Source organism: Ovis aries, chromosome 17 (assembly GCF_016772045.2).
Source record: "Ovis aries strain OAR_USU_Benz2616 breed Rambouillet chromosome 17, ARS-UI_Ramb_v3.0, whole genome shotgun sequence".
NCBI classification, from domain to species: Eukaryota; Metazoa; Chordata; class Mammalia; order Artiodactyla; family Bovidae; genus Ovis; species Ovis aries.
In genome coordinates, this window is record NC_056070.1 from 59,584,217 (window position 1) to 59,595,106 (window position 10,890).

Genomic DNA, 10,890 nt, shown 5'->3' on the forward strand with positions numbered 1-10,890 from the left:
ATGGTATATTTTTGAAAGTCCCATCTTATCAGTTAAAAAAAAAGAAGAAATTAGTCCCCAATTTCTTTCTACCTACAGTACCAGTGAAGGTTCTACCACAGGAAAGAGATAATCAAAATATATATTATACACATACAAGCATGCACACACACACACACACACACACACACATTTGAGTATATGTGCTGTGCTTAGTCATTCAGTCATGTCCGACTCTTTGCAACCCCGTAGACTGTAGCCTGTCAGCCTCCTCTGTTCATGGAATTCTCCAGGTAAGAATACTTGAGTGGGTAGCCGTTCCCTTCTCCAGGGGATCTTCCTAACCCAGGGATCGAACCCAGGTCTCCCGCATTGCAGGTGGATTCTTCACTGTCTGCACCACCAGGGAAGCCCTTGAGTATGTATGCTGCTAAGTCACTTCAATCGTGTTCAACTCTGCGACCCCATAGTCAGCAGCCCACTAGGCTCCTCTGTCCACGGGATTTTCCAGGCAAGAATACTGGAGTGGGTTGCCATTGCCTTCTGGTGGTGGTTTAGTCGCTAAGTTGTGTCCAGCTCTTGCAATCCCATGGACTCTGCCCGCCAGGCTCCTCTGTCCGTGGAATTCTCCAGGCAGGAATACTGGTGTGGGTTGTCATTTCCTTCTCCAGGAGATCTTCCTGACCTAGGAATTGAACCTGGATTTCCTGCATTGCAGGCAGATGATTTACCAACTAAGCTATGAGGGTATGTATATCAGGTCTCAAATCTCCAGCAGGTTGGAAACTCTAGGGCAGGAGCTGATGCTGTAGTGTTGAGGCAGAATCCTTTTTTCCTCAGTCTGTTCTTCAAGCCCTTCAACTGATTGGATAAGACTCACCAAGATTATCAAGGATAATCTTCTTTCCTTAAGGCAACTGATTATAGATGTTAGCCATATCTACAAAATATCTTCATAGAAACACAGAGCTGAAGTAAATAACTGGGGACTAGAGCTTAGCCAAGTTGACACATGAAACTAATCATCACAGGGACAGAACTCTGATTTTGCTTTCCTTCCCTCCAGCAGCCCTGTCCTTCAGGACATGAATCATACAAGCTGGTTCCAGCGTGGGCATGTGGGGAGAACTCCAGAGAGAAGCCTCTAGATCATTGTTCCTTGATCATAAAAGGAGACACAGGAAAGAGATGTTCCCTTTCTGCTGCCACTCGGGACATCTTCATGAGCTAGGAGCTATCCTGGGGTCATAAGGAAGCCTGACCAAGATGAACATGCTCAGAAGCGAGAGCAGAAAAAGGTGAATAGCACCTGGGAGTTTATTAGCTGAAAGTGAATATGTCAGTGGCTCAGTCCTGTCCAACTCTTTGCAACCCCATAGTCTATAGCCTGCCAGGAATTCTCCAGGCAAGAACACTGGAGTGGGTCGTTACTAAGTTCTCCATTTTCCAGGGAATCTTCCCAACCCAGGGATGGAACCCAGGTCTCCTGTATTGCAAGCAGATTCTTTACCATCTGAGCCACCAGGGATGAGATGGTTGGATGACATCACTGACTCAGTGGACCTGAGTTTGAGCAAACTCCAAGAGATAGTGAAGGACAGGAAAGCCTGGTGTGCTGCAGCCCATGGGGTTGCGAAGAGTCAGATACAGCTTAGCAACTGAACAATCATTTTCTGGGAGTTTGCTAATGTCATTGAACTACTGAACCCACAGCCCTGGAGTTTCCCTTCCCCAGTTACTCTTCTGTGAGAATAAATATCCATTGGGTGGTTCTTATTTGTAGTGGAGGGAAGCTCCACTGATACGAGGATCCACCACAAGCGCCTGACTATCTAAGAAGAACTGGCCACACATGCAGATGGCCAAAAAGCACGTGAAAAGGTGCTCAGCATCACCAATGATGAGAAATGCAAATAAAAACTACAAAGCATATCACTTTATCCCAATCAGGATGACCATCAGCAAAAATATCTACAAACAATGAATGCCAGAGAACCACAAACCACATCCATGCTCAGTGCTGTCTGACTCTTTGAAACACAATGGACTGCGGCCTGCAAATCCAGCGAGATACTGGAGTGGGTTATCATTTCCTTTTCCAGGGGAATCTTCCCAACACAGGGACTGAACATGTGTCTCTTGCATCTCCTGCATTGGCAGGCAGATTCTTTACCACTGAGCCACCTGGAAAGCGAATGTTGGAAAGGATGTGGAGAAAAGGGAACCCTCCTACACTGTTGGTGGTAATGTAAATTGGTACAACCACTATGGATAATAGTAAAAAAAAAAAAAAGAAAGAAAGAAAGAAAAAACAGGGTTCCCTTTTCTCCACACCAGTATTCTTGCCTGGAGAATCCCCATGGATAGAGGAGCTTGGTGGGCTACAGTCCATAGGGCCACAAAGAGTTGGACATGATTGAAGTGACTTAGCATGCACGCACACATGGAGGTTCCTTAAAAAACTAAATATAAGGCTACCGTATGACCCAGAAATCACACTCCTAGGCATAAATGTGGAGAAAACCATAATTCAAAAAGGCACACACACACACACACACACACACACACACACACACACACACACACACCCCAATGTTCATTGCAGCACTATTTATAATAGCCAGGACATGGAAGCAATGTAATTGTCCAGTGACAGAGGCATGGATAAAGAAGATGTGGTACCTATATACAGTGGGGTATTAGCCATAACAAGTAATGAAATAATACCATTTGCAGCAATGTGGATGGATCTAGACCTGATCATACTAAGTGAAGTAAGTCAGACAGGAGAGAGACAAGTACCATACGATATCACTTATATGTGGGCCCTAAAATAGGGTACAGATGAGCTGTACAAATCGGAAATAGAGTCACAGATGCAGAAAACAAACTTATGATTACTGAGGGGTAAGGAGGGGAAAGGATCAATTGGGAGGTTGGGATGGACATACACACCCGACTATATGTAAAATAGACAACTAATATGGACCTACTGTATTGCACAGGGAACTCTGCTCAGTACTCTGATGGCCTATATGGGAAAAGAATCTAGAGAGCAGATATGTGTGTAACTCAAATGGTACATCTGAAACTACCACAACATTGTAAATCAACTATACTCCAATACATATTTTTTAAGTCTGTTGCAGCTCGATGGAATCTGCATCGACAATATTTAGATATCATATAAACACATGCACGGAATCAGACGGGTGAATGAACTTTTCCAGTCCTAAGGCTCAGGCCTTGGAATTTTCCACCTTGGTTTTACAGAGTAGGGTTTATTAACAAGGAGCTGCTCATGTCACTGAACTCAGTTTCATTTCAGAGTCCTAACTCATAAAATAAGTAACGTCTGATCAAATCACCTCTTCCAGTCTTTGCATCCCAGTCATGCAGTGTAAATCATTGAGCGGGCTGTGTTCTGGGCCTGACACTGTCATTAACTGGCAGAGTGACCTGGTAAATATACTCCCCTTGCTAGACCTCAATTTATACATTCACTCAATGTAGGATTTGGCCTGTATCAGTGATGTCCAAATTCTTTTTAAGTTGAACCTGTTTTTCAAATAGAAGCTTACTTCTAGCCCTCCAGGATGCAACAAGTAAAACCAGAGTGCTCCAACTGACCTGTGAGTAGAAAAACTAATATTCTTTTCACATGGAATGGATCTCCATGGGATCCACTTTGAAATTCCAAGGCTCCCATCCATGATGTTATTTCAAATCTCAGAGCTTTCATCATTTTTGCCCCCAAAAATATCTATTGAGCACATACTATATACCAAACACAGTTCTGGATGCTAGTCCTGGAGCAATAAACCCACACAAACACATTCTAGAGAAGGATACAGTATTAAACAATTGAATATCAGATGATGGTAAATGCTAGAAAGAAAAATAAAAATGAAGAACTAGAATGGGCTAAAGTGGACACTGAGGTTGCTACTACTTGTAAAGGATGCTAGGGGAGGTCTCCATCGCCTTGATAAAGGAATCTTACACCAAAGAAAGCTACCCATGGGGCTATCCGCACAAAGAATTATAGCCTTTCCTTAAAGCAGAGAGAAGTAGTGTCTTGTCTTACTGATCTGGGTCTCAGATATATCTGGGAGTGTCTGATAAAGTGATAGGACCCAAGCTCTCAGGAGTGATTTTGCATGTCTTGATTTGCATGAGAGAAAGGGAAATTTGAGGAGAAAGTGAAACATCTCAGGGGATGGGGAGGGAAGAAAATGGAAAGAATGGCAAAGATGGCAGAAAGCCTATTTCCCAGAATAGAGAATCTTGGAATCTATTTCTGTATCCTTGGGGAAGAGGCAAAACCTGCAGGAACTGCTGTCACTAAAGGTTTTGTGATCTGCCAGGCACAAACGGTTCTGATTTAGGTCCTAGGTGGCACCATGATAAGATGTGGTGTTACACAGGGGTGAAGGGTACTCCCCTCATGTTTTTCTGGCACTCAACTCTGAGGGTCAGACATTTTCTACTTAAGTCTAACCTCTATCTTTATTGCTTTATTGTCGATCCATTGACTCCAATGTTATTTATGTTCTCCGTGTGATCTCTTCCCCTACTCTGGTGACCATAAAGAACTCATGTTGCCAATAATGCAGGTAACAGACATCAGAGCAACCTTCAGCCTGGGTCCTGGAGTAGCTACATGGAACAGAGTCCCTTGATAGCCTGCACTGGGCATACGACCTGATTAAGTAATTAACCTCTATTATACTGAGTCACTGAGAGTCCAGGGAAATTGACCAGCATAGCCTCACCTTGTCTAACTAATACATTTCCCAACACATCAAGCCAAGCTGATTCTCTTGTGAGGATCTTTGTCAAAGCTGATGCTCTCCCTGAGTTATTTCTCTCCTCTGGCCATCCAAATCCTCCCCATCTCCCACAACCCATTTAACCTGTAACACCTTCACGGGAAGCTCCAGCCAGCAATAATGTCATCCTGTCATTCTTCCATTTCACAAGTGATTCTTGAGTATTTACTGTGTGCCAAGTGGGTTCAGCACCGAAAAATTGATGCTTTCGAACTATGGTGCTGGAGAAGACTCTTGAGAGTCCCTTGGACTGCAAGGAGATCCAACCAGTCAATTCTACAGGAAATCAACCCTGAATATTCACTGGAAGGACTGATGCTGAAGCTGGAGCTCCAATACTCTGGCCACCTGATATGAAGAGCTGACTCATTGGAAAAGACTCTGATGCTGGGTAAGATTGGGAGCAAGAGGAGAAGGGGGTGACAGAGGATGAGGTGGTTGGATGGCATCAGTGACTCAAATGGACATGAGTTTGAACAAACTCCGGGAGATGGTGAAGGACAGGGAGGCCTGGCGTGCTGCAGTCCATGGGGTTGCAAAGAGTCGGACACAATTTAGCTATTGAACAAAGAATGGATTCAGTGACAGTGATTGGCCCTAAGTACTAAGACAGACAAAAGTACACATTTCCTGGCTTCAGTATCTCCTCAGAACCTTTGAGTCTCTGATGATCTTCTTTTTTCTCAAGCTGCTTATATGATTTGTTGTTACACTGTCAGTTGTTTTTCTTTCAGACCTGAGAAGATGCTCTTGTGCTTAAATAACCTTTCTTTCCCTTCCCTTCCTCCTCTCTTCTCTTCCTCTCTGTGAATTCATTGCCTTGGGCTGTCAAATAAACACATCACTAGGAAGGTCACCCCAACCTATAGGAAATTCCTCTCTGTCAAGAAACTGGTCCATTCATCACTGGACGTAACCATCGTGGAATGTGAATGCATGCTTTGCTCTGCGCACTCACTTCCACGGTGCTTGGACCTGGACTCAGTCAGCTGCTTGATTTTCAGGAGTGAGGTTGACCCCTTGGGGCAGAGGAAAGCTTGTTTTGACATAGTTATTCCCATGCGGAAGCTGTGTATCTGCCAACATACACAGGATCAAGATGTTGGGGTAGTTGTATGGATTTTGGCTCCACCACGAAAGGCACTCTGTTTGGGAACCAGAGCTTTTGCTTGCCTTGATGCTCTGCTCTAGAGGTAAGGAAATCTGTGATTACTTTTTAAAAATGAATGTATGTTTTTGACTGTGCTGGGTCTTTGTCGCTGCTCGCGGGCTCTCTGTAGTTTCAGCAAGCGGGGGCTACTCTTCATTGCCGTGTGTGTTCTCTCATTGCAGGGGCTTCTCCTGTTGTGGAGTGTGGGCTGTGGAATCCACGGGCTCCAGTAGTTGTGGTGCACGGGCTTAGTTGCCCCTCAGCATGCGAGATCTCACATGCCGGGATCGAATCCATGCCCCCTGCATTGGCAGGCGGATTCTTAACCACCAGCACCACCAGGGAAATCCCAGAACCTGTAATTTCTGAACTGAGAGGAAAACTAGGGTACTCAGAGCCCAGATTGGGGAAATGACCTGCCTAAGATTACACAGCAAGAAGGGATCAGAGCTTGAACCAGAAGCTGTAATTCATGGCTTATTATGCAATAGTCTTCTTTTGGTATCACGTTCTGGCTGCACTTTTCAGGACAGATAGTTTTTTTTTTTTTTTTTCAGGTTCTTTTATGAGGCAAAACTATCTAAATAATAATAATAATAATAACCATTTGCTATCTTATCAACACTATGTCAGGGCATAAAGAGGAAGGACTGTATATATTCTAAGAGTACATGTGTCCTCATATGAGTAAGATGTTATCATTCCCAGAATACAGATGAGGAAACTGAGGCTCAGAGAAGAGATGCAGCTGATCCTGGATAACTTAACTAGAAACTGGCAGGCCCAGGTGACTTCCCTCGTGGTCCAGTGGCTAAGACTCCATGCTCCCAATGCAGGGGGCCTGGGTTCGATCCCTGGTAAGGGAACTAGATCCCATATGCAGCAACTAAGACCCAGCACAGCCAAATAAATATTTTTTTAAAAAGACAGTGGCAGAACCATGATTTAAATCCAAGTCTGAGACCTCTCAAGCTGACCTTCTCAACTGCTAATCTAGTGACTCTGAGGACTTCTGACTCTGGTATGTTTACAATCCATTTAGAGCTTTGAACTTCTTGCCGGAGCCCAGGGTGACTCATGGATGGGACTCAGCTTCCTTATCACGGGGGAATAACAGGACCAGTTTACCTTCCAAATCGAAACAGGGAGCTGGTGTATCCCAGAGCAGGAACTGAGCAGGTATTCAAGAAATGTTTGTGACATGAATGAAGTCAGATGAACCCAGCTTGAAACATTCTTTCCAGTTCTTTCTGCTTAACCATGGACTCTTTCTTGAATTTTCCCACTCCAAATAGCTTTTTGAATGGAAGCAAATATAGACAAGCATTTCTCATGGTAGAGAGAAAGGAAATCTGGCAAGGAATCAAAGAAGCTATCCACTCAGAGTCATTCACTGACTGTCTCAGATGAGCCAAGTTCTGTGTCCAGTGCTAGGGCTGGTTTAGTGAACTGGCCTTTACGTACCTCTTCAAGAGCATCCATTACTGGGACAATCACATCTGTCACCTCCAGTCACTGTAGTTGCCTTGATTTCCCCTAAACATGGAAAGGCCTCTCCTGCCTCAGGGCCTTTGCATATGTCTGGTATCATTTTTATCATGTCATGATCCTTAAATGAGAGCAACTTCCTATGTTTAGATCTCAACGTGTCCGCCTAATGGGGCCCTTCCTTAGCATTCAATTTAACTGCTTTTCTTCCCCCTGTTACTTAATATATCATATCCCACTGGGGTCTTAATAGTCCTTTCTGCTATCTGAAATTGTCTCATTGACTTTTCTCTTTTTTAGGCCATGCCATCCAGCTGTGAAGTCTTAGTTCCTGACCAGGGATCAACCCCCAGCCCTCTACAGTGAAAGTGCAGTCTTAACCACTCAACCACCAGGGAATTCCCAGCTTTTCCTTTATTTATTGCTGTTGTTGCTTTGTCACCAAGTCGTGTCTGACTCTTTTGTGACCCCGCAGACTGTAGGCTCCTTTGTCCATGGGATTTCCCAGGCAAGAATACTGGAGCAGGTTGCCATTTCCTTCTCCAGGGGGTCTTCCTGACCCAGGGATAGAACTTGCATCTCCTGCATTAGCAAGAAGACTCTTTACCACTGGGCCATCTGAGAAGCCCTTTATTGTCTGTCTACCTCGACTAAGATTTAAGTTTCATGCAAAGACAGATTGTCTCTGTCTTGCTGCGCTGCGTCCCCAGAACCAGCTCTGGTGCGCTTAGACTATAGTAGCAGGTTCTTGATGAATCCTAATTGGGTGGGTGAATGAGAGACAAGGATTAACAGAAGGGAGTGGGATTCAAATCCTGGCTCTTACAGTTACTATCTGTCAAGAATTTCACAAGTTAACCTCCCTGAGCCTCATTGTCCATAATGGTTAAGTTGGCATAATATTTATAAACACTAAAAGGACTGAGTGAGGTAATGTAGGCAATCTTACTTGGCACACAATGGGTGCCTGAAAATGGGAAAACCATTACTACACTTGTCTCCATCAGCATCCACATCATCAACACCATCACTGTTGCTTAGCATGGAGAGAGGACGAGAAGAGGTAAAGTTAGAGGCAGGGAGTCTACTTACAATGCTGTTGTAATTATCCACTCAATACCTCCCATTACTGAGCTCTTTCTACCTGTCAGACCCTGTGTTAAGTGCCTGATGTGCAATATATCAGACAACATCGCTCGAAGATGGATGTGTCCATCAGACAAAAATGAAAGCCAGCAGAATTCAAAATATTTCCCCCACTTCAACCAAAAACCTGCTTCTGTCACTACAGTGAGCCTTATTCTGATATCCCTACTCTGTGGGGTATTTGCCCAAACCAGAGAAGACGTGGCATCTGGAAACTTGGGTGATGGCTGCCTTGACCTTCATGGCCCATATCTCAAAGGAATAGTGCCAGACACCATCCTTCTATGGGATCATAGTTTTATCACTTTTAACACCAGGGTTGGTGGAGCAAAAACTTATAGATGTGTCCTGAGGCCAGGAACAGCTATGCTCAATAACATCAGCACATGAATGGGGATCAGACTCATGTACTTTTCTCAGCTGGACCAGAGTTGCTCTTTTAAATATAATTTTATTTATTCATTGGTTGTGCCAGGTCTTCACAGCTGCATGGGCTTTTCTCTAGTTGCAGCAAGTCAGGGTTACTCTCTAGTTGAGGTGTGCGGGTTTCTCATTGCGGTGACTTCTTTTGTTTCAGAGCATGGGCCCTAGAGTGCATGGGCTCAGGAGTTGTGGTTCCCAGGCTCCAGAGTGCAGGCTCAGTAGTGTGGTGCATGGCCTTAGTTCCTCCGTAGCAGGTGGAATCTTCCAGGGTCAGGGACAGAACCCATGTCTCCTGCATTGGCAGGCAGAGGAATCGCTCTCTGACCAAAGTAGAATTGCTTTAGGGAAGCAGCACTCTGCCATATGTCAGCCTCAACAGACGTGCCAGGTCCAGGATGGACTCTGTTGTTATCATTCACTCTCTCAGTCATGTCCAGCTCTTTGCAACCCCATGAACTGCAGCACACCAGGCTTCCCTGTCCTTCACTAACTCCCTGAATTTGCTCAGACTCATTTCTGAGTTGATGATGGACTCATCATCAAGTCCATCAAGTCGATGATGTCATCCAATCATCTCATCCTCCTTCTCCTCTTGCCCTCCATCTTTCCCAGCATCAGGATCTTTGCCAGTGAGTCAGCTCTTTGCATCAGGTGGCCAAAGGACTGGAGCTTCAGCTTCAGCAGCAGTCTTTCCAATGAATATTTAGGGCTGATTTCCTTTAAGACTGTCTGGTTGGATCTCCTTGCAGTCCAAGGGACTCTCAAGAGTCCTCCAACACCACAGTTCAAAAGCATCAATTCTTCAGTGCTGAGCCTTCTTTATGGTCCAACTCTCACATCTGTACATGACTACTGGAAAAACCATAGCTTTGACTGGATGGACCTTTGTCAGCAAGGTGATGTCTCTGCTTTTTAATATGCTGCCTATGTTGGTCATAGCTTTTCTCCCAAGGAGAAAATATCTTTCAATTTCATGGCTGCAATCACCATCTGCAGTGATTTTGGAGCCCAAGAAAATAAAGTCTGTCACTGTTTCCATTGTTTCCTCATCTATTTGCCTTGAAGTGATGGGATTGGATGCCATGATCTTAGTTTTTTGAATGCTGAGTTTTAAGCCAATTGTGTAATAACCCTCTTGGACCTAGCCATAATTTCCTGGGTTCCATGTGAAGACTTCTGACAGGCAGAGAGATGTCTCCATCCACTACAGTCTGAAGGAAATCTGAATCCCTACCAAATAGGTTGGACTGAGCTTGGGTCTGTGAAGAAATCTCACATATGAGCCCAATGAAACTTCTTTGTCTTCTGGTTCTAGGTAGATCTTGCTGATCATCCAGAACCATTCTCTGGACCATGGACCACTTTGTGATCATCTCCATTTCATGTTTCCATGTCCTTCTGAAGCTTTTATGAAATGAGAAATTCAACCATTCTTTTTTAATTTGAGAGTAGTTAATTATTTGGAAATCTTAACCCCCAGTGATGTTCTTTTTAAAAAATATCTGTTTATTTATTTGGCTGCGTCAGGTCTTGGTTGTGGCATGCAGGATCTTTGTTGTAGTTTGGGGGCTTAGTTGCCCCAAGGCATGTGGGATCTTAGTTCCTGGAACAGGGATTGAACCCGTGTCCCCTGCACTGGAAGGTGAATTCTTAACCACTGGACCACCAGGGAAGTCCCTCCAGTGATGCTCTTTTGAAGGCAGCTTACAGGGTTTGGCTGGAGGCATGAAAGTAGAAAGTCCCTCTACAAACTGAGTGATGGTCACGTGGACAATTGCCTTCCATGCATATAGTGTTTGCACAATATGAAGACCTTTGAGATCACATGGGGCAGGAATGATAGAGGAGTTTCTTCTCAAAGTCTATCTTGGA

The 10,890-nt window shown here is 44.4% G+C and overlaps 1 long non-coding RNA gene across 1 annotated transcript; it reads left to right on the forward strand.

The window, feature by feature from the left end:
• The first annotated feature begins 4,790 nt into the window (after positions 1-4,790).
• LOC132658004 (uncharacterized) lies at positions 4,791-10,531 on the forward strand. Its single transcript, XR_009596881.1, has 3 exons — positions 4,791-5,202; positions 7,004-7,140; positions 7,750-10,531. It is a non-coding gene; the product is annotated as an uncharacterized LOC132658004 (long non-coding RNA).
• Positions 10,532-10,890: the final 359 nt, after the last annotated feature.